At 38.3% G+C, this 27,939-nt stretch overlaps 1 protein-coding gene and 2 pseudogenes across 2 annotated transcripts in view; 2 read left to right on the top strand and 1 right to left on the bottom strand.

Moving 5' to 3' along the window:
- Positions 1-27,939, top strand: part of LOC145467313 (uncharacterized) — a 152,889-nt gene that overhangs the window by 101,479 nt on the left and 23,471 nt on the right. The gene's annotated exons all lie outside the window — the stretch shown is intronic.
- Positions 394-27,939, top strand: LOC145467325 (protein sidekick-1-like; annotated as a pseudogene). The gene is made up of 13 exons (XR_014042039.1): positions 394-983; positions 6,834-7,133; positions 9,116-9,412; positions 10,433-10,729; positions 14,628-14,924; positions 15,994-16,293; positions 18,566-18,862; positions 19,701-19,997; positions 21,036-21,332; positions 23,041-23,337; positions 24,182-24,478; positions 26,184-26,480; positions 27,499-27,939. The product of XR_014042039.1 is annotated as a protein sidekick-1-like (transcript).
- LOC145468666 (uncharacterized) lies at positions 12,599-14,492 on the bottom strand (annotated as a pseudogene).

The following is a 27,939-nucleotide window of genomic DNA, read 5'->3' as shown; positions in this document are numbered from 1 at the left end:
CAAAACCTAAACTTGACCTAAATTTTCAAAGGAAATTGAAATACACACTCCACGTGGAAGCGAAGCAACTTGCAAACCATGCAAACGCTGACACTTAATATTTTTCTTTCATGTTTTTATCTTAAGTGCGGAATTTAAGGCGATGTTTAAAAGCAAACGTATTTGACTCGCAGTCGTTATCTGATAAGCATCTCCGCTTCGGGACTTCGCTTCTAAATTAAATATTTTGTGTTTACCTCGATGTTTTTATTGTATCATGCTAAGCCCTCTTTTGTGGGTGTGTAAATTCCTAAATTTCCTATGCAATGATTGGAAAAAAAAAACATAAACTACCGCAATTGTATACTTACAGCCAAAACCTAAACCCGACCTAAATTTTCAGGCGAAATTGAAATACAAACGCCACGTGGAAGCGAAACAATTTGCAAACCATTAAAACGCTGACACTTAATATTTTTTATTAAAAACAGCTAACGGTTTGGTGGATGGCTTTCTTAATTCTTGTAAACGGCAGAAGAGTTTATTCATGTATTATTGTATTTAACTGTTACCCGCTGACTGGAAAGTGTCTGTGTGGTAAAATCGTTGCAGAAAAAAAAAAGAAGTACCACGTTTTCTAATTTTTGTAGCCGTCAGAAATAATCACATTCGTCGAAATTAAATAAACTTTTTCAAACTGTGGTGTTGAGTGATTTCATTTTAAGACGTTCCAAGTATTGAGGCATGTCTTCCATCTAGGCTCACTAAACACGTCCTTGACTTTATGCGTGACGTAACAACATTATTGTGGAAATGTGAAAGACATTTGCACACAAATCTGTCAGACAGTTATCAATGAGCGGAAGATGATTGATAGAATCATCTGATCGACGGAATTGAGAACCTAATCCACGCTTGAGGGAAGAAGGCTGCCCATCCAGTTCCTAGGATGGATTTCAAAACATTTTTTTCATTCTTCTTCTTTGTACCTCTCGCTCAGGCAGGTTAGTTGTTTTATCCAGTTTCACGGCGAATGCGCAACATCATTGTAAGGCGTTTTGGTAATGTCAAATTTACATCGATTATGTACTTGCGTGAACGAAAGTATTTCTGACGGATTATACATTGGCTCGTTACTTTTTATGACTTTTTATGAAAGCTTTATTAGTGTCGGTGACCTTCCGGGTCCGCCAGTATAGTGTATAATATAAAGGATCAGAAGTCCACGAAGAGGACATGTGGTTACTGGACAGTATAAATAACCACAGTGGTGCAAAAAGGAGTTACGGAGTTTTGGTTTTATTGCAAAGTATTGCTTTAAAATTTGAGTGGTCGAAATATATGTTTTCTACATCAGAATGCGCAACATTAGGGACTTTGATATACGAGGACGGGAAGACTTCGACGGGCGTGGCAGTGGACGCGGGAACCTGTCGCTATCTCGTCGTATTGCCAAAGACAAAATGCCTAAGAGCTAGTGTATTTTCGACATTTTCGTATAGGACGGCGACGTCAATAACTTGAGCTTCATAAAAGCTTCACAAAACCAATGAAACTCTTTAGCCCCTTTGCAAGGAGCCTCGATTCTGTAGCCTGTTTCTATATTTAATTGGTTATCTCCTGGATATTTCTATGCAAGACATGCGTTGACTACGATATACATGTACAAAGTGACAAACTGGCCTAAGCGCAAAAGTGAAATGAAATTCATGGTAATGAATGTGGTTGATTCACGAACGATATCTAAACTCAAAGTAAATCGGACAAAAATCCTCGGGAGAGTGTCGTAAAATAACATCATGTGGAGAGTCATTGGATCTCCTTAGCACGAATCAGCCACGCTGCAAATCTTAAGTCCTGCCTTGAGCTGCAGCCTTCCGCTGATTAGGATTACGGCTCCATCTTCAACTTTAGTCCTTCCATTATCTAATACATTGTTTCATTTTTTTGTTTTTGTTTTTTTGTTTTTGTTTTTTGATTTTACATTCTTATGTCGCATAGGGCTTCACTCAAACATTCCGATGGTACATACAAGAAAGCCTCTTCGATAAGTGAAAGTCTTAGTTTGAGATAATATCTTGCAAATGGGACAGTCAACCGGACGGCTCTGGGACCAAACACTATGTTTAATATGTCTAACATTTGAAATCGCCTCTACTAGATGTTGTAAAACAGATATCACTCGTGGTTGTTCGTGTAACGATATCATCTACAATCTGCTACTCTTGGCAATACCAACAACTACTTGTACCTGAACACTTCATTTCATAGAGGGAACTTTATAACTACTCTGCTTGGCCATTTTAATTCATTTCAGGCCACAACAGCCGAAAGTAGGTTGAAATTCCAATTAAATTTATATGCTCTTTCACTGACTGTGTTCTGAAGGGTTTGCTCAGAGCTTTTCTTTTTTTCTTGCCCTTTCGCTAAAACCAACACCTCTGAATTCCAATTTGATCTTTAAGTAGTCCATGGTTGTTCATTCTTATTCACTTGCAATTCAACTTCATTTTATTGCATTTTTGATTAACTGCACTAACTGCAGTTGTGCCGGAAGTGACAATAATTGATGTGTAATAACAGTCTGTCATTAAACGAAGACAGGTACTGCTGACATGCCAGCATATTGCTTTGCCACCGGTGTCTGAAGTGCAGTGGGAAAAAGATGCACCTGTGATAGCAAGAAATGATAGTGCGGAGAATAGTGACTCACGAGAGACTATTCCTCAATACAAAGATTACCAATTTAAATAAAATTGTGAGGGTTCTTGTTTCTTCTAGGACTCTTAGGTCATGGTTTCTCAAAACAAAACACACCTTGGATAACAACTGATTTTGTATCTGATGACGTATAAACGTCATTAATAACGAGACAGTGATATCATCAGTAAAAGTGCAAAAAAAAAATGGTTTTATTTGTTTACCGAGACTAACTACCAGTAGAAATTTAAAGAAATAGTGTTCAGTTCAAAGAGCCAAGAACATTTTTTTTCACTTGTACCTCGCATTCTTTCTCAATCTATTTTTACCTTTTGAGTAATTGCTTATGTACTTGGATTGTACATGAATTGTTGTTAAAGAGTGTATAATTACATAAATTAACTCAACAGTGAAACCCAACCCACCATTGAATGTGTCAGTTGACTCAAAGACCTCTCGAGTAGTGAATATTTCCTGGATTGCTGGTTTTGATGGGAACAGTGCAATTCAGAACTACACAGTAAAGAGAAGTCTAGATAATGCAGAGTTTGTAGATGCTGTTTGTCAAGGATCCCTGTCAGATAGTTCCTGTGTGGTGTCTAGTACAAATGCTTCTCTTGGAAACCTCTCACCTTAGACATTATATTACTTTAAATTGTTTGTAAGAAACACTAGCACTAGTGATGGGAGCCCTGTAGTGAATATTTCCACAGATGAAGAAGGTGCCGTACATGTATGTAAACAATGTAGTTGTTTCAACATTTACATTCACGTAATCTGTATAACATTTGAATTTATACAACTTATTGCTTTCATCCTCATTACTCAGGCACAGACTTCTTGATCTTTTGATAACAAGGCGACTCACTGATCAATTTCAATATTTTGCGTAATTAAAATGTGACAGCTTTTTTTTAGCCAATTGAAAATAATGTACACAAAAAAAGGCTAATAAATATGTTGGTTGTTTATTTATTTTCTTTATCCATTAACCACTATTGGTTCTTGCAAAGGGTCACTGACTCAGGAAAGAAATTAAGAATAAAAGGTCACCTTCACTATTACTTTTCGGAATTTTTTGCTTTTCGAACTTTTCAGTTCTTTCTTGGCTTGTTTCCTTGTTTACTTGGGTTTGCTGCCTTGCTTCATTCTCTACTCTTTTGTTGCCACATTTTTGTGTGTAATGTTTATGCCAAGTTACTGTTCGCCTTTGAAACTTAAATTAACTTTCTATGCTAGAGCCTGGTGCTGCACCTGAAAGTGTGACAGGACAGAACAGCAGCTCAACCAGCATCTTAGTCATGTGGGATGAAGTTCCAGCTGATCAACAGAATGGTATCATCATTCAATCGCGCAGAGGATCGGATGAAGTTTGCTTTGCTGAAGACCTTTTTAAATGCTAAAAAGCAATTGCAGCTGATGCAGCAGGATATGAATTCACAGGGACGGCAGAGTCTTTTTTCAAGTGAAGGGGGGGGGGGGAAGGTGGGTAGCAAGTTTGTAGAGGGGTCTAAGGGCATCCTCCCCCAAAAAACATTTTAAATCTAGAGGCTTGGAAATGGTATTTTTGACATTTTCCATGGTGTAGCTCTTAAGAAAATCAACCTAGTGGATGAACTATAAAATGACAGGCACTTTTAGAGCATTTACAGCAATATATTTTGAAGGTATTGTGAGCTTGATACCTCTTTCTCAGCCCTCCATGATATATCACGGCCTTAGTACTGACTGACCTGCGCTTTTACACAAGCTAGTCCTCCGTGTGTGGGATGGAAGCGCACGCTGCGGACAGGTTAAAACTATGTAAACATGAAAAACTTCCTACAGATTTGGTACGAGGTTGTAGCTTTGTAAATTCTTGGTAAATCTGTAGTCAACCGGACTTTTTTCGTTTTCTTTCCCTTCTTCTTTATTTCTTCATTTGTACCTCATACTAAAACAAAATAAAATGTCATCGCGGTAAAAAGTGGAGGGTGGGAGGAACTTAAGCCCCACCCCGGCTCCGCTGTCCCTGGTTCAGTTCGGCACGTGCATGGCAAGAGCACGCCGTTCGAAGCCAAGACGCGCTACTGCCGTGCGGAACGGCATTAGGCCTGCCGTGCTATAACTAGTCGCGCCGACTCTAATTCAGCCTGCCAAACTGAGTGCATGCATGGTTTCAAACGTCGTGCTACTGCCGTACTTGAGTCGAAGTTCTCGGTATTCGCATTGAAACAATTTACAAGACTAGAACACCGGATAAACTAAGCATATTGAAAGCTTTATATTAAATTAAATTTTGAGGGGTTCCGTCGACTGTCGAAGAATTCAAGCCCTGTGGAAACGGCAAAAATTGCGTAATTTTACGGGCTTAAAAGGCGTTTTCGTTTGCCCAATATCGGGTCGAAGTAAATACTTTGATTAACTTTTGGTCTTCTTCAATCGGTATTTGGAACAAAAAATCTGGGCAGTGAGAACGCGCGCCAGCAAACACAAACGTCTTTTAAGGTTAGGTGAACTTACTTGCATAATTGACGAAGATTGAAAAGTCTCTTTATAGAACGGACTACTCGATATATTTCTAACAGTGTTTTTTTGTCGTTGTTGTTGTCTTCAATTACTTAGCCTTTTGAAGATTAAGCCCTAAGATGTACGACGAGCACCCCGTTATTTTTATATGAGTCCCCTCCCCCCCGGGGGGAATGTATAAAGTTTGCATGCCGTATAGCGCGACTTATACCGTGCCGAACTGAATTCATAGCCTGCTGCATCAGCTGCCGTTGCTAATATTTGTAGCATTTAAAATGGCCTTCAGCAAAGCAAGCGTCTTCCGATCTTCTGCGTGACTGCTTGAACTCGACGTTTGGAATCACCGCTGTTCTCTTGTCATTGCCACTGCCGGGACAAATTTATTTGAGGTCGGAACGGCACAAACGCGACGTTCGGACTAGGCCGAATTCCAACCGAGGTCGGATCGCGGGATAGATTTCAAACAGTCTTACTCTATCTTTACGAAAACTTGCTTCCTTCGTCTGGCTGGATCACGTTAATAAAACCTCTTCCTTTCATTAATTGCATCTAATTAATTCAAGATCAAAATCGAGACACATGCTAAAATTTTCTTTAAAAGACCAGTCTCCTTTCGAATATTTGCAGACTAATCGAGTATATATAAACGGGAAAGACAAACCCTGATATTTCTCTATTATAAGCAAGTGTCTAAACCTCAATAATCTAGACATTTCAATTGGAACTAACTGAAAATATATATTACGTGACGCCAGTAACTTTGAACTTATATTTTGGGCTTTTTCTGTAGTTTTATGTACCTTGCGTGAAATAATGAAACAACGTTGTAACAATGACATGGATCAACTCTCTTTTTGTATATTTCCCCCAAAGCATGGCCCACAAATGGAACAAAAACAAACTAGAGTGCTCAACAATAGAGTTCTTTGAACATACCGCATTATGCAAATTTGAGAAGAGACTGTCGCGAACTTTTGCATTTTACCTGTGTAAACCTCGATTGTCCAGAAATTTTTTTCCATGTTATTATAGTAGAAACAACATTCTTTTGCACAGTACTTGTTTTAGTTCCATATCGGACATACCAAGATGCGTTTTAAGCCAGTAAAACTACGCAATTTTTGCCGTTTTTATATGGGCTTGAAAAGGCAATTCTTCAACGGTCGACGGAATCCTTCAAAATGCTTGAAAAATTTAAAACTTTCTATTGTTAGATAGAAGAAAAGTAAAGCTCTTATGCTAAGTTACCTCGTGTTCTAGTTTTGTAAATTGTTTCAACGCGAATACCGAGAACTTTGTCACTTTTCCAGATATTTTTTGCATATTTAATGAGGGAAAAAGCTATATTTTCGTTTTTTGCGAATTTCTCGAAGGCTTTTAATTCTAAGAAAATCGGAATAATATTTTCGAAAGTAGCTCCCTAAAAGCTTACTTTAGGCGAAGTTTCAGGATTTTCGATTTTTCTAACCTGGCCAGCCATTCTCGATATTTTCAGTCAGTGACTCTTAAATAATTAAAAGAGACTATGATGGGAACATATAAAATGATTATGATAGCTACCAAAGAAAAAGATTGTTAATAACTGTCCTCACAACATTTATACATATAGGTACGAAAGCTCAACTTGTTTTGAACTTCTATATCAGGACCTGACGGTGCTCCACAAAATGTGAAAGGAGACTACGACAGCTCAACCAGCGTCTTAGTTATTTGGGATGAAGTCCCAGCTGATCAACAGAATGGCATCATCACGGGTTACACAGTTACTTACTACTCACAAACAGAAAATGACAGTGGGAATGTTCTAGCTGGTCCTGATGATCGTCTAAAGGAATTGGTGAATCTAAAGGAGTGGGTCAACTACAATATCACAGTGTTTGCATCTACTGTGAAAGGAGATGGACCAGTCAGTGATCCTGTTATTGTTGTGAGAACAGATCAGGATAGTAAGTAATTACTTTTTTCCTTTCAATTAACATTCGTTCCATTCAATTAATATACTCTGTCAGGAACTCCCATCTGTGAAAAGAAGCTTTTCATGCTCGCATTAGATGTAAATACTGTAGCTTTTCATCCCAAAGTTACTAGCTAAGAGTGCATGTTTGGTGCTGCTGAGAGACGTGATGGCCTAATGGTTACCAGAGTGACAGCCCAGATCGCTCAGTCTTGTTTTGAGCACTGGCCAAGCCATTGTGCTGTGTTCCTAAACACAGCGCTCTTCTCCTATGATGCTTGTCTTCACCCCTGAATTCTTGACAATTGATGAACTGTGAGGACAGTCTAAAAATGCAGGGGGATTGCCTGCAATAGACTACCTGCCCATTTAGGGGGAGTATTTTGATACTTGTAGTTGCTCCCTGCTATAAAAACTCTTACTAAGCTCCGGCAATATTGGTCATTTTGGCCTGAGTACACACCTTACCCTTTTAAGCCTGCAAGAGATGTTTGGTGTAAATTTCAGAAATTGTCACTTACATGTAGCAAGAAAATTACACCACCCAGCTGCTTCCTCTAACTTAAAGCATTTTAAATGTCTATCTATTCACAAAAGGAAATTTCAGTAGTGCTCAGTAGTCTCTTTTACCTGCACCTCACTCAACATCAATGTTACCTTTACCACACAATTCTCTTACTGATGGCCTTCATTATATTTTAGTGCCAGACTAGTACGCTGGACAAAACTGTTCTGGATCGACGTTTCACCGCAAAAAATTAAAACTAACAAAGTGACACGACTAATTTTGTGATTATCTTAAACTCTACTAAATTCCACACATGTGAACTTATTTTTATATGGATTACGCAAGAAAGGCTTGCGTTACACCTTGTCCAAATTTGGTAACAAAGTCACAAAAGTATGTAAAATCACTTGATTTCTGAGAAATAAGAAACACATTTAGAGTGTTGTTTTGCGAAGAAACTCTTTAAGTGCTTGTTCATTTTTTTGGCAAGATTTTGACAAGAAAGCATGAGAAAGACTTACAACTTTATTTGGCCACTGAAATGCGATACTGTCTTCAGAGACTGATCTTCTTTGAAGTCTTTAAACTGATCTTACCACTAGACCTATCTTCCGCCTGCTCTGAATATGGCTGCCTTTAGCTCGCGCTTCGCACAAGCCGCAATTGCGCAAGATGCTGCTGTGTTAAAGCATTATTGGCCAAGAACCCCAGACAACGCTATTTGTCCTTTTAGGAAAGTTTTCGGACCTTTTTCCTGGGCTCATCTACTAGGAGCTTGCCATTTTCTCACAATTTCTTGCTTAACAGCTTGAAATAACCTTTTTGGTTTGCCTTGTGGCCTTCAGTGGTAGTCAGGCCACAGCTTGAATCTTTGCTTCTCTAAACCGCTGATGTATTACAGGATTATAGTGCTGTTTAGATGGATATCACTCCTTCTTCATAACATCTCGTCTAATTCATGGAAGAATTCCACAAACGCGCAACGATGTTCTTCGCACAACAACACTGATCTAACACTACCATGTCAATGTAAACTACGAATATTTTTTTCCCTCAGAAATCGCGCAATTTTCCGTACTTTTGTTACTCATTCCGCAAATTTAGATTCTCTGTAACTCAAGTCTTCCTTGCATGATCGATGTAAAGATAAATTACCATGTGTGGAATTAAATAAAGTTTAAGACACTCACAAAATTATTTGCATCGCTCTGCTTCTTTTAATTTTTTTGTCGTAAAACGTTGATCCAGAACAGTTTTGTCCAGAGTACTAGCTATTTTCTTCAATTACATAGGTAGACATTGTCTTACACGATCCATGATTCATGTTTCACGTTTCTCAAGTAAGTGACGTTGGAAAAGCTTATGACCCTTGATAGCTATCGGTATTTTCTTTACAGAAATACTTAAGCCTAGTCACTTTCTTTGCAAATTAAGTAAACTTGATTTACTTTTTTTTTTTTCATCAGAACCTGACGGTGCTCCACAAAATGTGAGAGGAGAGAACAGCAGCTCAACCAGCATCTCAGTCATGTGGGATGAAGTTCTAGCTGATCAACAGAATGGTATCATCACGGGTTACACAATTACTTACAAGTCACAAGCAGAGAATGACAATGGAAGAGTTCAAGTAAATGACTCTGCTCGTCAGACAGAATTGACAAATCTGATGGAATATGTCAAATACAATATCACAGTGCTTGCATCTACTGTGAAAGGAGATGGACCAGCCAGTGGTCCAATTGTTGTTAGAACAGACCAAGATAGTAAGTAATATTTCTTATCACGATTTTTTGGTGTATGTTTTGGTAATTCCGTAGTTAATAGAGTTTCCTATCAAGCTCTCCTTTTGGTCATTAAGGTAATTTTTGATTTATGCCATTTCACTAAGAGACTATTGAAGTTTTTTTTGGTTTAAGTAACTGGCTACATTGTAGAACGCTACAGATGTTTGGTATTCAGTTTTAATGGAAAGTGGCGAAAGTCTTGAGAACACAAAGCTCAGTAGTTGTTGTTTGTACTTCATTTGTTTTGAGATCTAATGAGCATGCCAAAGGAAGTCGTATTGACCTTAACTGGAAGAAACAGATTCTATCTGATGTTGTAAGTAATAACCGTCAGGTTATCGTTCTGTTACAGTACGTTTTCTCTTTTAATTTTAATTTTTTCTCCAGCTTCTCAGCGGTCCGGAATCCTAAATCCTTAAATTTGATTGGCCTATCGTGTGCGCTTTAGCGGTCCAGATTTTCCTATCCGGACCTGAGTATGGATCACTCCTAAATTGTCAACTTTGGCAACTTTTCAAGCTTTTTGTTACCCTGCAGAACAACGTAAAGTGGAAGCATTCAACACTTTGGCAATTTTTCAAGCATTTTTATCGCTTTTTGTGCCTGGATCGTCTAACACGTGCGTACGCCAGATTTGAACTGAACTGCTTTAATTAAAACTCAACACGAAATTTTCTTTCGAAGCAATACCGTGGATAAGAAATAAACACGATGACGTTATTTGCCGGCCTTGGTCATTCCCTACTGGGAACCATTGAGTAAGGCGCGACGCCGCATACTCAAGACCTCGTGCACAGTTTTTTCCAATACGGACCTGCGGCCGGCAAATGGCATATATATACACAATGCATTATTTGTTAGTCACGAAACTAAAGTTAAAAAGAATTACATGTATGACAAATGTAAAATAAACAAACAGCTAGTCACCATCGTGTAACTAGGTACTAAGGCCCAGCCACATTCGTTACAATATAACTCAACTTTTAACTTCTATATCAGAACCTGTTGGTCCTCCAGAAAGTGTACAAGGACAGAACAGCAGCTCAACCAGCATTTTATTTATATGGTATGAAGTTCCAGCTGAACAACAGAATGGTATCATCACGGGTTACACCATTACTTACAAGTCACAAACAGAGAATGACATTGGAAATCTTCAAGTAAATGGCTCTGCTCGTCACACAGAATTGACAAATCTAAAGGAGTATGTGAACTACAATATCACAGTGTTTGCATCTACTGTGAAAGGAGATGGACCAGCCAGTGATCTAATTGTTGTTAGAACAGACCAGGATAGTAAGTAATTTGTATTGTAGGATACATTTGTTCTGGTTGGAATGGCGGTTTCTTCTTACAGGTTCATGCCGTCATTACAACACTTGATAACTCTTCAGTGGAGATAAACTGTGAATTTTTTATTATTATTATCCTGATAAAATAATTCATGATATGAATGTAATTATCTTAAGAGAAGTTGTCTCGTTGTCACATATCAGAGAAGTATCTTTTTTCCTCACCTGTATTCCACGGGCCAATAATATTTGACCTTATTATATTTCTCAGTTAGTACGCGCGCTGTCATTGGTCAATTGAGCGGGCCGTAATCTACTGTACGGCCCGCTAAAATTTGAATCCGTTATTGTTGCCAAAATGTTTCGTGATTTATCGCCAAGTTTCCTTAACTTTTTTAGCAAGTAAAAGTTTAAAACTTTCTTTTACTTCTGAAATTGTATATTAAAACCTGCTAACGACGTAAGAGTCACTCAAAAACGATTTCAAATTGACTCGTTTTGCTTTCGAGGTGCGTCAGAAATTTGAAGCCATTCCGCGTGAGTAGAAATCGTTCCCGAATCCGTCAGATACACAGTAGAGACATAATAAATACCTTACTAACCTCGTTTTCTCGGTCCGTACTGTAAGTTACGGAACCTCGTTTTTCCCCTTCGATTTATGGCCCGCGCGATTCGCGCTTGGGCCATAAATCGATTGGGAAAAAAACTCGGTCCGTAACTTACAGTACGGCCTGCAAACTCGGTTAGTAAGATGTATGTATTAACGGGGTGGCCGTATCAACGGGGTAGGGTCAAATTTCATGACTAGTCTAAATTGATTAACGTCTAAACAGAAGCTATTAGATATACCACAATTACACATCTCAACAACTGTTCTTTAACAAGCTCCCGAATTGCAGATATAAATTTTTAAAAATTGAAGCTTCGACAACTACATGCAATATTAACAATGGAAAGATGAATAATACTGGTTTGAGTGGCCGTGTAAACGGGGTATAATTATAAAGGATTATGGAGGTTGGGATTTCAGAATGTGGCCATTAGCCTTATTAACAGGGTGGCCGCATTAACGGGGTTTTCTTATAAGAAAATGTATGGGCGTTTTGCCGGGACAAAAAAAGTGGCCGTGATAACCAGGTGACCCTTAGGCGGGGTTCCATTGTATGTACAATTTCCCAGTATATGAAGCAACTAAAGTTGGGAAGGCTTATGGTAATAATGAAAATTGGACTGATGTTTGGCGTTAAGATTCTGACTACGAAGACTCAGACTACGGCTGCCATTGAGAAGAAAATCATAAATGTCTTTCGAACATGTCAGAAGCGCGCTTGCAATAGCTTATGCCGATGGTTTTCTAGATGATGAAGAGGTTTTGTTTCGTTACAATCACTATCTGCTTATTAATCCACATTGCCAGAGTGGGATTCTGTTCTGTTTCGATGTGAACACCTTGCAGATTCCGGCACGTTTCAAATGTCCACAAGGAACAGTTTGCAGTGGAATGGAAGGACTTTGTTTACAAAAGCACATATTTCGAACAAAGATTGAAATTCATCTTTGAAAAGTCGTAAAAAAGTGAATTACCTGCTCTGCCCTCCCGTCGACATCCTGCGAAATCTGTTGGTAAACAAACCTATTTTAGGGAACGCGAGTAATCAGAGCCGGAAACGCGTCAAAATCGGCGACCTTTGCTCTGCTTTCACTCAAATCTATTCGCTAAAGACTGTTTATACCGAGAAGAAGTGACTTTAAAAAAAACATTTGACAATAGAAAATTGCGACAGAAGATTTCTTAAAAGCATTCTAAGATTTAGAAAGCGAAAAAGCTGAATTAAAATCGACGACGTTTCGACGTTACCGTAACGTCTTCAGTTTAGCATGTCAAAAAATGTATAAAACGAAGATATATAAATACTAAGACAAACAATAAGTGATGAAAATAATTTACAAGTAAACAGAGTTTCGCACGTATGGAGTCCGTTTGGACGTTCAAATTAGGTTTGAATTTCTTGATGTAACGCATTTCAAACACTAAACAATCAAATTAGCCTTCGCACTTTCTCAGAATCTTGAAATGGCTCCCATTCAAAAGATCGCTGCTACCATGCGCTTCATGAAAATGCTCGCCGATTGCCGAATTCTTGTGTTCAGCAACACGTTGAAAAAGGTGTTTGGCTGTGTAGCCGACTTAATCTGCATCGCACAGATAACATACAAAATGATAAACAACGCATTGCTGATTGACAATTGACGGCTTGGCTTCTTTAGGTTCGAGATCGTGCTCTAACTTCTTGCTTACAAACACTGGCTGCAAAGTGGGGCCAATCTTATTACTAAGATCACGCAACTGCCTCCGAACAGCAATAGCTGAAACTTGATCTTTGAATGGTAGACTAATTCTTACTATGTTGCTCTCGTCAGCATTTCTCTCCGATATGCTTACTGAATCAAAATTGGAAAAAGTAGAATCTATAAGACTCAACGGGTAATCAAGACGACTAAAACTGGTGCGCAATTTGGCGCATTATTCATCAAAAGCCTCTGTTTTGGACGATAACACATAAGCGCGATGTAGCATTGTTTTTAATAAAGAGTCTTTATAGCGTTTATCAGTATGACTATGAAAATGTAAGAGCAAGCCAGTATTGATTGACTTTCTATAGACTTCAATTTCGAGTTTTGTTCCATTCTTGATGATTTCAATGCCGACGAAAGGGATCCTATCATCTACAGGAGGCTCCATCGTGAACGTTAGACTAGGATGTAGGCCATTCAGGGTGGGAAGAATTATAGTGGCAGCATCAGTATTTGGCATTCTTGCAAGAGTATCATCAACGTATCTTCTGTACAGATGAGGCATCAAGCTATCGCGTGTGAGTGTCTCTTCGAGGTGGCACATGAAGACGTTCGCCATTAGGGGGCCCAAAGGGGAGCCCATAGCCACTCCATCCGTTTGTTCGTACAACTGATCATCAAACTGAAAGAGTTGATTGGTTGTGGCAATTTCAAGTAACTTAACAAGCTCATCTCTTTGCAAGATGTTGATAGTCTCCTCCAACGGCACATTGGTGAAGAGACCTGTAACGTCATAGGAGACCAGAATGTAGCGTTGTGGGCAACTCTTTCTCTTTCTGAAGGAGCGGGTGGCAGTGTTTAGGTGGTCGCCCACGGGTTTTCGGTCGCCTGTACTTGTTGCGAAAAATTGTCTAAGTCAAGTTCTAGAACAATCTAGAACCGCAAGTCATTCAGCCGTGACCAATTGGTATAAGAACATTCCAGAACATTCTAATCCTTGTGTAATTACTCAGATTAGAAACTGTGTCAAGCGACTTAATTTAGCTCCTAATAGAAGTTTCTAGAACTTTAAGCCTCATGTATATTAGAGCGAGAGTTTCTTCTGTAAGAGAGATTGCATTTGGTTCAAATTTGAAGAAGCTTAGTGCTGTAACTTCGTGAAGTTATCTTACGGAAATAAATTAGTTTGTTACTGTTACCAGCGATCCTGAGTTTTGTCTGGAACAGCCCTGCTCTGCAACGATACTCGTAACAGTAATCAACGTGAATAAATTTGGAAGTGTTGTCAACCGAAGCAGTGCTCAGAAAGCGAATACATTCAGTTTTGCAAAAATGAAATTTAGAAATCGATAGAGGTTCGAAATTCAAAAAAAAAAAATACTTGCGTAGTCCCCACTACACAAAACAGCCTGACCTCTCCCAGTAGCTAGCGATTAGACGACGGACTACGAAAGTTACGTGCCAATGAGCATGCACACTAAACTTCAAACCAGGTCCGAGGCGCGTACTAACGTAGTCCGTAGTGACCGTATCTTAAAGTGTTTAATAAATTACTGAACAACCACCACGTTGGTTGCAATATAATTCTGCTTTCAATTCTATATCAGAACCTGATGGTACTCCACAAAATGTGCAAGGACAGAGGAGTAGCTCAACCAGCATCTTAGTCATGTGGGATGAAGTTCCAGCCGAACAACAGAATGGTATCATAACGGGTTACACCATTACTTACAAGTCACAAACAGAGAATGACGATGGAAATGTTCAAGTAAATGCCTCTGTTCGTCAAATGGAACTGACAAATCTAAAGGAGTATGTCAACTACAATATCACTCTGTTTGCATCTACTGTGAAAGGAGATGGACCACTCAATGATCCCATTGTTGTAAGAACAGACCAGGATAGTAAGTTATCTTTCTTATCAATTTTTTTTCTGGATGTTGTCATATTTTCTTAGTGCTTTGTATAGACTAATTGAAGAAATTTAATCAGTAGAAGTGTGTCCTTTGAAGGCGACTATTTTTGTAGTTGAAGGGAAAGAACTCATCATGTTGAAGTAATTGAGATCAAAATACTGAACACTTAAGTGGCCATTAGAAGTTTTAGAAGGCATTTTGCGACATACGTGTTCGAGATGCATGTAATGCGATTTCATTTTCTACTGATGTCCTTCTTACAAACCCCTGGTCTGACATTGCAGAATATCATCTATTAATTAATTAATTAATTAATTAATTAGCCTTATTTTTCTTAAGTAATAAATTGGTTAGTTATTTTAGTTAGTTAGAAGGTTGGTTAGTTATTTGTTCTATTTCATTTAGTTAGTTATTTGCTGTTAGGCGCATTGAGTTGGGAAATGCGCCCTATAAAAATGTAGCTATAACTATTATCAGTGTTAATTATTTTATTATTATTATTATTATTAATATTATTATTATTATTATTACTATTACTATTATTTGCCCTTCTTACATGTACAAACCCCTGCTCTAACATTGCAAATATCATCTATTAATTAATTAATTTGGCTGTTATTTTTCTTAAGTAATAAATTTGTCAGTTATTTTAGTTAGTTAAAGGTTGGTTAGTTAAGTATTTTGTTCTATTTCATTTAGTTAGTTATTTACTGTTACGCGCATTGATCGAGTTGATAAATGCGCCCTATCAAAATGTAGCAGCTATGATTATCATTATTATTGTTAATTATTGTTATTAATATTATTATTATAATTATTATTATTATTAATTTCATAAAGTGTAAATTTCGCACAGTGTGACATGTTACCTTGTACCTTGTTGGTATACAGATTAAGTAATTAAAACAGACTAGATAGGAACATACAAAATGATTATGATAACCAATAAAGAAGAAGATTGTTAATAACTGCCCTCACAACATTTACACATATATGTGCGAAAGCTCAACTAACCAATCATGCTAAGCGGCTAACTTGTTTTGAACTTTTACATCAGAACCTGATGGTGCTCCACAAAATGTGACAGGACAGGTTGGCAGCTCAACCAGCATCTTAGTCATGTGGGATGAAGTTCCCGCTGATCACCAGAATGGTATCATCATGGGTTACACCATTACTTACCACTCACAAACAGAGAATGACAAAAACAGAGTTACAGCTGGTGCTGAAGAGCGTGAAAAGGGATTGACCGGTCTAAAGGAGCACGTCAACTACAATATTACAGTGTTTGCATCCACTGTGAAAGGAGATGGACCAGCTAGTGATCCTGTTAATGTTGTGAGAACAGACCAGGATAGTAAGTAACTACTTTTTTCTTTTCAATTAACATTCGTTCCATTCAATTAATATACTCTGTCAGGAACTCCCATCCGTGAAAAAAAGCTTTTCATGCTCACATGAGAGATAACTAGCTTGTCACCTCAAAGTTAGTAGTTAAGAGACTAGAGCGCACGTTCAGTGCTGCTGAGAGATCTGATGGCCTAATGGTCAGCAGAGTGACAGCTCGGATCGGTCAGTCTTGTTTTGAGCACTGACCAAGCCATTGTGTTGTGTTTTTAGACAAAGCCCTCTTCTCCTATGATGCTTGTCTTCACCCCTGAATTCTGGCCAATTGATGAACTGTGAGGACAGTCTGAAAATGCAGGGGGACTACCTGCAATAGACTACCTGCCCATTTAGGGGGAGTATTTGTGATACTTGTAGTTGGTTCATGCTATTAAAACTCTTATTAAGGACGGTGCCTACTTTTGTTAGTGTGCACACGTTCTGTGCATCATGCAAGGCATGGTTTAAGCGCCACGCACGCGCTTAGGTTGACAATGACACAATCAACTACGCTACTACGTATGGGTTATTGACCAAGTGTGAAGTCAAGATGGCTGGATATTGGCCAACTTCTCTTTTTGCGTGTTTATGGACCGAGACGGAGTCGAGATCCATAAACTCGGAAAAAAAAAAGAACGAGACCAATATCAAGCCATCTTGACCGAACAAGCTTGGTCAATAAAGGATTTATTATATGGCTTTCGGGAAATTTTTCTCGCGGGACACGGCGGGTAGTCCCGAGCGGGCAAGATAGCTCCATCTTGCCCGCTCGGGTAGCCAATCAGAGCGCAGGATTTGATTCATCTTGTCCGCTCACGGAGCTAGCCATATAATAAATGTAAGTACACGACTAAAATGAAAGCAAAATTTTCCTACTGAGACCAAATCACGTTTATTGAACCTGTACTTAAACCAGGAACACCAGTATATCGATAACCACCGACTGTTAACGTCTTCAAGCTGAAAAACTAGCTGTTATCTGTCGAAAATTAAACTGAAATCCAAATGTAAACATGTACCTGCAGATGGCTTAGTGCACGCGCAAAACAAATGATATTTAATTGAATAATATTTAGGTTCTCCTTTTCATTGAACAGCTCTAACTTAGTATTTCATGGCCTTATATTTTTTTCGCTCATCTTTGCTTTCGTTAGTTGTTAGAATAGTGTATTAGGAGCAGTAGTAGTATTGTATCTGTTAGTTGTATTAGTATAATTATTATTATTATTTAATATTATTATTTGTCCGTATTAATAATATCATTGTTATTTTGGATGAACTCCTGTTAACTAGACGCCTTGCTGCGTGTACACAGGCAGTGGTTATACTGAGAAGCACTAGCTATATTGCAATTGACCTAAATGGTCTGCATTTGAAGTGGTACGAAATTCAATCGAATCGATGTGCTTAAGTTCTTCTGCTTTTGATTGCATTTCTTGGAATCGGTTAATAGCTTATTACACGTTTGCAGGTCTTTAGGGCTTGAAAAGAGTCAAGGTCTTTATATCAGCCTATAAACGTTTCAGTCTATTTTCCTCAGCCTTTGTCGTTGTTATTTGCGTTTCTCAAGCAAGCGAGACATTTTGAATTTCCGAGTTATGACGGTGCGTGACACACACCTACGAACGCGTTTGTCGAAAAACATATACTTATGTCGTGATTTTTAGCCCAATCAGCAGTTAAAGTACCAGGAAAAGTGGTTATGTAAATGCTTGTTTGTTCAGTACAGATGATCAGTCGCCTAGATAGCCAAAGTAAGCTCCAGATGTTTACACGATTTTCCGGCCGCAATGTTGGCGTACCGCGGAGGTACTGGTCTCTGTAAATTTGTGCAAAATATTTCGACGAATATCTGAGCTTGAGAAAACGCACAGACTTAAAAATTAGCGAAGTGTCATCTTTATTAATCTCTATAACATCACAATTTCTTGATTTAATCCACTAAATGGTTGTCGAATAAATTTTTTATTGCGTCAGGATTGCGTGACAGTGCAAGCCAAGAATTGTTTTGCTGGGGCCAACATACATGTACATTAGTTTCTTTCAGCTTAAATGTACAATAATAGGCCCTTTGCACGATCAGGTCACATGGTACAAAATCACACATGCTGGTGAGCAAGTTGCGTAGTGGGACTTCCAAAACAATGCAATTCGTACCAGTCCACCTGGACCTGCCTTTGTTTTGGTATTAAGGCCCAGCCACATTCGTTACAATATAACTCAACTTTTAACTTCTATATCAGAACCTTTTGGTCCTCCACAAAATGTACAAGGACAGAACAGCAGCTCAACCAGCATCTTAGTTACATGGGATGAAGTTCCAGCTGAACAACAGAATGGTATCATCACGGGTTACACCATTACTTACAAGTCACAAACAGAGAATGAAAATGGAAGTGTTCAAGTAAATGGCTCTGTTCGTCAGACAGAATTGACAAATCTAAAGGAGTTTGTGAAGTACAATATCACAGTGTTTGCATCTACTGTGAAAGGAGATGGACCAGACAGTGCTCCAATTGTTGTAAGAACAGACCAAGATAGTAAGTAATCTTTTTTATCAGGTATTTTGGGGGATGTTTTGGTAATTTCGTAGTGAGCAGTTTTTCTTATCAAGCTTTTCTTTTTGTCGTGGTGGTAGTTTTGACAGATTCGTGTCCTTTCACTAAGAGGATTTGGGACTCTGGTCTGTAGAGGTTGCGTGTGAAAGTCTTCTGTAGGTAGACTATTCTACTAGGGATGGCTTGTATTCAAAAATGATGGAAGGTTTTCAAGTCTTGAGAACACACAACTCAGTAGTTGTTTTGAGACTTTAATGTAATGAATAAGGAATTTAAGTAGTATCGAAGCAAAGATGGATCATCTGGAAAAAAATATACATATTCTGATTCTTTGATCAAAAGAGAGTTGCTAAAGCAAAGAAGTGAAAAAAATTACTGAAAGATTTAATACTCGACGTTTCGGTGTCATCATGACGCAATGATCGAAAGAAAATAAGTGCAAGAAAGCGAGTATTTAATTCAGGTAGAGCTTAAAATTGACATTCTAATTAGATGGCTATGTTAATTGTCAGGTCGAGCTTACTTTTTATGTGCTTTCTCATACTTATTTTGTCTTGATGATGATTCCGAAACGTCCAGTTTTAAATCTTCCACTAATGATGATCTGTAATTGTACGTAATAACTTTCACATTATCTTTCTGATACGTTTTCCCTTTTTATGTGCTCGTGGTAAATGTTCACGATACCCAAGGAAACTAATGTTGAAAAGGCTTTTGACAAGTATGGAGAAATCAAACAGGTTGTCAGCAATGTCTTACTGGTGAGTGATGCCCAGTCACATTCGTTACAATATAACTCAACTTTTAACTTCTATATCAGAACCTGCTGGTCCTCCACAAAATGTACAAGGACAGAACAGCAGCTCAACCAGCATCTTAGTTATATGGGAGGAAGTTCCAGCTGAACAACAGAATGGTATCATCACGGGTTACAACATTACTTATCACTCACAAACAGAAAATGACAATGGAAGTGTTCAAGTAAATGACTCTCTTCGTCAGACGGAATTGACAAATCTAAAGGAATACGTCAACTACAATATCACAGTGTTTGCATCTACTGTGAAAGGAGATGGACCAGCCAGTGATCCAATTGTTGTTAGAACAGACCAAGATAGTAAGTAACATTTCTTATCACGATTTTTTGGTGTATGTTTTGGTAATTCCGTAGTTAATAGAGTTTCCTATCAAGCTCTCCTTTTGGTTGTTATGGTAATTTTCGATTCATGCCATTTCACTAAGAGACTTCGGTACTCTGGTCGGACGAAGTGACATGTTAAAGTTTTTTATAGGTTTAAGTAACTGATTACATTGTAGAACGCTAGAGATGTTTGGTATTCAGTTTTAATGGAAAGTTGTGCAAGTCTTGAGAACACACAGCTGAGTAGTTGTTGTTTGTACTTCATTTGTTTTGAGATTTAATGAGCATGCCGAAGGAATTCTAAGTCATATGGACGCAAAGAAAATACTGATACCTTAACTGGAAAACTGAAAACGCAGATTATATCTGATGTTGTAAGTAATAACCTTCAGGTTATCGTTCTGGTACAGTACGTTTTCTTTTACGTCCAATACGGTCCAGATTTCCCTATCCGGACCCGAGTATGTATCACTCCTAAATTTCCAACTTTGACAACTTTTCAAGCTTTCTGTTACACTGCAGAACAACGTAAACTGGAAGCATTCAACACTTAGGCAACTTTTCAAGCTTTTTTATCCTTTTTTGTGCCCGGAATGTCTAACACTTGCGTACGCCAGATTTGAACTGAACTGCTTTAATTAGAACTAAACACGAAAGTTTCTTTCAAAGCAATACCGTAGATAAGAAATGAACACGATGACGTTATTTGCCGGCCTTGGTCATTCCCTATTGGGAAACATTGAGTAAGGCCCGATGCCGCATACTCAAGACCTCGTGCACAGTTTTTTGTTTTTCCAATACGGACCTCCCGGCTTGCAAATAGCATATATATACACAATGCATTATTTGTTAGTCATGGTAAATGTTCACGATACACAAAGAAACTAATGTTGAAAAGAATTACATGTATGACAAGTGTAAAATAAACAAACAGGTAGTCAGCATTGTGTAACTAGGTACTAAGTCCCAGCCACTTTCGTTACAATATAACTCAACTTTTAAATTCTATATCAGAACCTGCTGGTCCTCCACAAAATGTACAAGGACAGAACAGCAGCTCAACCAGCATCTTAGTTATATGGGAGGAAGTTCCAGCTGAACAACAGAATGGTATCATCACGGGTTACGCCATTACTTACAAGTCACAAACAGAGAATGACAATGGAAATGTTGAAGTAAATGGCTCTGTTCGTCAGATAGAATTGACAAATCTAAAGGAGTATGTGAACTACAATATTACAGTGCTTGCATCTACTGTGAAATGAGATGGACCAGCCAGTGATCCAATTGTTGTTAGAACAGACCAGGATAGTAAGTAATTTGTATTGTAGTATACGTTTCTTCTGGTTGGATTGGCGGTTTCTTCTTACAGGTTCGTGCAGTCATTATAACACTTGATAACTCTTCAGTGGAGATAACCTGTGAATTTTTTTTTCATTATCCTAATAAAATAATTCATGACATGAATGTAATTATCTTAAGAGAAGCTGTCTTGTTGTCACATTTCAGAAAAGTATCTTTTTTTCCTCACCTGTATTTTAGAGTTAATCTATACTGTTTAAGACTGTGAACTCTGTGTTGTCTCAGTACCCATGCTTGATTTCGAAGAAAAGATGTAGTCAATTCCGAAAATTTCATCCGGTATTGTAACACCCTTCGTAGTATCTTTCTAGTAGGTTTCTTCTTTTAACGGTTATTATGTACAGTAGAACCCCGTTAATACGGTGACGCACGGGCCGATAATATTTGACCGGGTTAACGGGGTGGCCGTATTAAGGGGGTAGGGTCAAATTTCATGACTAGTCTAAATTGATTAACCTCTTAACAGAGCTAATAGATATATCACGATCACACCTGTAAACAACTGTTCTTTAATAAGCTCCCGGATTGCAGATATAAATTTTTAAAAATTGAAACTTCAACCGCTACATGCAATATTAACAGTGGAAAGATGAACATTACTGGTTTGAGTGGCCGTGTAAACGGGGTATAATTATAAAGGATTATACAGGTTGGGATTTCAGAATGTGGCCATTGGCCTTATTAACGGGGTGGCCGCATTAACAGGGTTTTCTTATAACAAAATGTATGGTCGGTTCGCCAGGACAAAAAAAGTGGCCGTGATAACGAGGTGACCGTAAGGCGGGGTTCCACTGCATGTACAATTTCCCAGTATATGAAGCAACTAATGTTGGGAAGGCTTATGGTAATAATGAAAATTGGACTGATGTTTGGCGTTAAGATTCTGACTACGAAGACTCAGACTACGGGTGTCATTGAGAAAGAAAATCATAAATGTCTTTTGAAGATGTCAGAAGCGCGCTCTCAATAGCTCATGCCGATGGTTTTCTAGATGATGAAGAGGTTTTGTTTCTTTACGATCACTACCTGCTTATTAATCCACATTGCCATAGTGGGATTATGATCCATTCTATTTAGATGTGAACACATTGCAGATTCCGGCACGTTTCAAGTGCCTACAAGGAACAGTTTGCAGTGGAATGGAAGGACTTTGTTTACAAAAGCACATATTTCAAACGAAGATTGATATTCATCTTTGAAAATCCGTAAAAAAAAAGTGAATTACCTGCTTTCCCCTCCCGTCGACATCCTGCGTGATCTGTTGGTAAACAAACCTATTTTAAAGAACGTGAGTAATCAGAGCCAGAAACACTTCAATATCGGCGACCTTTGCTCTGGTTTCACTCAAATCTATTAGACCTATTGGCTAAAGACTGTTTGACATAAAAATGAAGTTTAGAAATCGATAGAGGGTCGAAATTCAGTAGAAAATACTTACGTTGCCCCCACTACACAAAACAGCGTGAACTCTCCCAGTAGCGAGCGATGAGACGACTACGAATGCCACCTGCCAATGAGCATGTACACTAAACCTCAAACCAGGTCTGCGGCGCGTACTACCGTAGTCCGTAATGACCGTATCTTTAAGTGCTTAATAAAGTACTGAACAACCACTACGTTCGTTGCAATGTAATTCTGCTTTCAATTTCTATATCAGAACCTGACGGTGCTCCACAAAATGTACAAGGACAGAACACAAGCTCAACCAGCATCTTAGTCACGTGGGATGAAGTTCCAGCTGACCAACAGAATGGTATCATCACGAGTTACACCATTACTTACAAGTCACAAACAGAGAATGACAACGGAAATGTTGAAGTAAATGGCTCTGTTCGTCAGACAGAATTGGCAAATCTAAAGGAATATGTGAACTACAATATCACAGTGTTTGCATCTACTGTGAAAGGAGATGGACCAGCAAGTGATCCAATTGTTGTTAGAACAGACCAAGATAGTAAGTAATTTTTTTTTTTTTTATCAGGTTGTTTTGGGGATGTTTTGGTAATTTCGTAGTAAGCAGATTTTGTTATCAAGCTCTTCTTTTTGTCGTGGTGGTAGTTTTGACAGATTCATACCATTTCACTTAGAGACTTTGGGACTCTGGTCTGTAGAGGTTGCGTGTGAAAGTTTTCTGCAGGTAGACTACTCTACTAGAGATGGCTTGTATTCAAAAATGATGGAAGGTTTTTAAGTCTTGAGAATACACAACTCGGTAGTTGTCGTGAGACTTTAATTTAATGAATAAGGAATTTAAGTAGTATCGAGGCAAAGATGCGTCATCTGGAAAAAATATATTCAGATTCTGATTTTTTGATCAAAAGAGAGTTGCTAAAGCAAAGAAATGAAAAAAATTACTGAAAGATTTAATACTCGATGTTTCGGTGTCATCATGACGCAGTGATCAAAAGAAAATAAGTGCAAGAAAGCGAGTATTTAAGTCGGTAGAGCTTAAAATTGACATTCTAATTAGATGGCTATGTTAATTGTCAGGTCGAGCTTATCTTTTATTTGCTTTCTCATACTTATTTTGTCTTGATGATGATTCCGAAATGTCCAGTTTTAAATCTTCCACTAATGATTATCTGTAATTGTAAGTAATAACTTTCACATTATCTTTCTGATACGTTTTCCCTTTTTATGTGCTCGTGGTAAATGTTCACGATACCCAAGGAAACTAATGTTGAAAAGGCTTATGACAAGTATGGAGAAATCAAACAGGTTGTCAGCAATGTCTTACTGGTGACTAATGCCCAGTCACATTCGTTACAATATAACTCAACTTTTAACTTCTATATCAGAACCTGCTGGTGCTCCACAAAATGTGAGAGGACAGAACAGCAGCTCAACCAGCATCTTAGTCACGTGGGGTGACGTTCCAGCTGAACAGCAGAATGGTATCATCACGGGTTACACCATTACTTACAAGTCACAAATAGAGAATGACGATGGAAGTGTTCAAGTAAATGGCTCCGTTCGTCAGACGGAATTGACAAATCTAAAGGAGTACGTCAACTACAATATCACAGTGTTTGCATTTACTGTGAAAGGAGATGGACCAGTCAGTGACCCAATTGTTGTTAGAACAGACCAGGATAGTAAGTAATTTGTATTGTAGTGTGCGTTTCTTCTGGTTGGTATGGCGGTTTCTTCTTACAGGTTCGTGCAGTCATTATAACACTTGATAACTCTTCAGTGGAGATAACCAGTGAATTTTTTTTTTTTATTATCCTAATAAAATAATTCATGACATGAATGTAATTATCTTAAGAGAAGCTGTCTTGTTGTCACATTTCAGAAAAGTATCTTTTTTTCCTCACCTGTATTTTAGAGTTAATCTATACTGTTTAAGACTGTGAACTCTGTGTTGTCTCAGTACCCATGCTTGATTTCAAAGAAAAGATGTAGTCAACTCCGATAATTTCATCCGGTATTGTAATACCCTTCGTAGTATCTTTCTGGCAGTTTTCTTCTTTTAATGGTTATTATGTACAGTAGAACTCCATTAATACAGTGACCCACGGGCCAATAATATTTGACCGTATTAACGGGGTGGCCGTATTAAGGGGGTAGGGTCAAATTTCATGACTAGTCTAAATTGATTAACATCTCAACAGAAACTAACAGATATATCGCAATTACACTTCTAAACAACTGTTCTTTAATAAGCTCCCGGATTGCAGATATAAATTTTTAAAAATTGAAACTTCAACCGCTACATGCAATATTAACAATGGAAAGATGAACATTACTGGTTTGAGTGGCCATGTAAACGGGGTATAATTATACAGGATTATACAGGTTGGGATTTCAGAATGTGGCCATTGGCCTTATTAACGGGGTGGCCACATTATCGGGGCTTTCTTATAAGAAAATACATGGGCGTTTCGCCGGGACAAAAAAAGTGGCGGTGATAACGAGGTGACCGTAAGGCGGGGTTCCACTGTATGTACAATTTCCCAGTATATGAAGCAACTAATGTTGGGAAGGCTTATGGTAATAATGAAAATTGGACTGATGTTTGGCGTTAAGATTCTGACTAGGAAGACTCAGACTACGGGTGCCATTGAGAAAGAAAATCATAAATGTCTTTCGAAGATGTCAGAATCGCACTTGCAATAGCTCATGCTGATGGTTTCCAGATGATGAAGAGGTTTTGTTTCTTTACGATCACTACCTGCTTATTAATCCACATTGCCATAGTGGGATTATGATCCATTCTGTTTGGATGTGATCACATTGCAGATTCTGGCACATTTCAAGTGCCTACAAGGAACAGTTTGCAGTGGAATGGAAGGACTTTGTTTACAAAAGTACATATTTCGAACAAAGATTGAAATTCATCTTTGAAAAGCCAGAAAAAAAAGTGAATTACCTGCTTTCCTCTCCCGTTGACATCCTGCGTGATCTGTTGGTAAACAAACCTATTTTAAAGAACGTGAGTAATCAGAGTCAGAAACGCGTCAATATCGGTGACCTTTGCTCTGCTTTCACTCAAATGTATTGGCTAAAGACTGTTTAACATAAAAAATGAAGTTTAGAAATCGATAGAGGGTTGAAATTTAGTAAAAAATACTTACGTTGTCCCCACTACACAAAACAGCCTGACCTCTTTCAGTAGCGTGCAATGAGACGACCGAGTACGAATGCCACGTGCCAATGAGCATGTACACTAAACCTCAAACCAGGTCTGCGGCGCGTACTACCGTAGTCCGTAGTGACCGTATCTTAAAGTGCATAATAAAGTACTGAACAACCACTACGTTCGTTGCAATATAATTCTGCTTTCAATTTCTATATCAGAACCTGACGGTGCTCCACAAAATGTGAAAGGACAGAACACAAGCTCAACCAGCATCTTAGTCACGTGGGATGAAGTTCCAGCTGATCAACAGAATGGTATCATCACGGGTTACGCCATTACTTACAAGTCACAAACAGAGAATGACGATGGAAATGTTCAAGTAAATGGCTCTGTTCGTCAGACGGAATTGACAAGTCTAAAGGAGTACGTCAACTACAATATCACAGTGTTTGCATCTACTGTGAAAGGAGATGGACCAGCAAGTGATCTAATTGTTGTTAGAACAGACCAAGATAGTAAGTATACTTTTGTATCAAGCTTTCTGTTTGGGTGTTATGGTAGTTTGTTACAGATGTATTCCATTTGATTAAAATACAGATCAGGATAGTAAGTAATTGTTATTTGCAGCCTTTTCTTGTGGTGTTTTGGTAGTTTTTTACTTTTTGATTCTTCTTGATAAAACACTCGTTAGCTCTCATGTGTGGAAACTTTGTAAAACACTTGTGAAATCTCACGGCCGTTAGGGAAGTCTGGTACTAAAATTTCACAAAATGTTTACAGTATAAAAGATCATTGACAAGTGATTTCCTTTTCTCTTGTTTGTATTTGCAAACCAAATTATCACGATGAATAGGATGAGAATGATCGTTTACGCAGGCAGTATTGCAATAGTCCCGGGAATATTTCAGTGTCATACTACAGACGAGACTTGCATTAAATCGACACCTCTGTGTAACAGCATGCATGCTTCAAATGTTTTACACCCGAAAAGCGGAAAGGTTAACATGAAGGTCCTGTTTTGGTATCAATTTATAGTGATGCAATGAAGCTATAAAGAGGCGTTACAATTAGGTACCCATGCATATGGTTGTGATATGAAATACCTTTTTAAATTCTGTCTTCGTGTCTTTCAAAACTCGTTAAAAAGTAGTTACAAACTTTCTTCCTTTTTGCAAAATTTGCTAAACTGAAAAATATTTCAACAAAAGTGGAACAACTATGAACTGGCTACCGGATACTAGTAAGGATGATCAGGTTGACTGTGATTGGAGATGAAGCTTTCGATGTTTACAACGCCTTCTCGTGGCAAAGTGACGAGGACAAAGTCAAAATTGACAAAGTTCCGGGGTATTTGGAGAAACTTTGTGAGCCCCGAAAGAATACAATCTATGAAAGGTACGTATTCTTTTTTTCAAGCCAGGAGAAGGGCTTGTCGATCGACGAATAAGTTACTTTTCTAGGAAAAATGGGCTAAAAATTGTGAATTTAGAGATTAGCGAGATTCGTTGATCTGTAATCGCATTGTGTTCGTAGTTCCTGATAATCGACATTTGAGAGAACATAAGAAATTGCTGGAGCCGCTGAAGCAAATGCGAAATCTTCAGGAAGTCAAGCGTTCAGAAACAGGGACGAAGGACTCTGAAGGCGAAACCTGAAGGAAGGAAACCGGCGAGTAGAGGTGACCAAACTGATTACAAGTTCTGTGGTCGGAGATATATAAGAGATGGTATGAAAAGCTTTGCCTATGGCCAGCAGGGTAATACATGCAGATGTGGAGAGAACGATCATTTTACCGTGAACTGTCCAGCAGGCAATTCAAGTGTGGATCGGAAGTTGCACTATGATGATTTAGACGAATGTTCGTTTAAAGAGTACACTATTGTTGTCATTAGATACAATATCAGTGCTGTTGAAGATACGAAGTTCTGTCCTTTACAACTGTTTACAAATATGTGGGTAAACAACTCTTGAGAT

This window comes from Orbicella franksi, chromosome 14 (genome assembly GCF_964199315.1).
Source record: "Orbicella franksi chromosome 14, jaOrbFran1.1, whole genome shotgun sequence".
Taxonomy (NCBI): Eukaryota; Metazoa; Cnidaria; class Anthozoa; order Scleractinia; family Merulinidae; genus Orbicella; species Orbicella franksi.
This window is presented reverse-complemented; position numbering and strand designations above follow the sequence as displayed.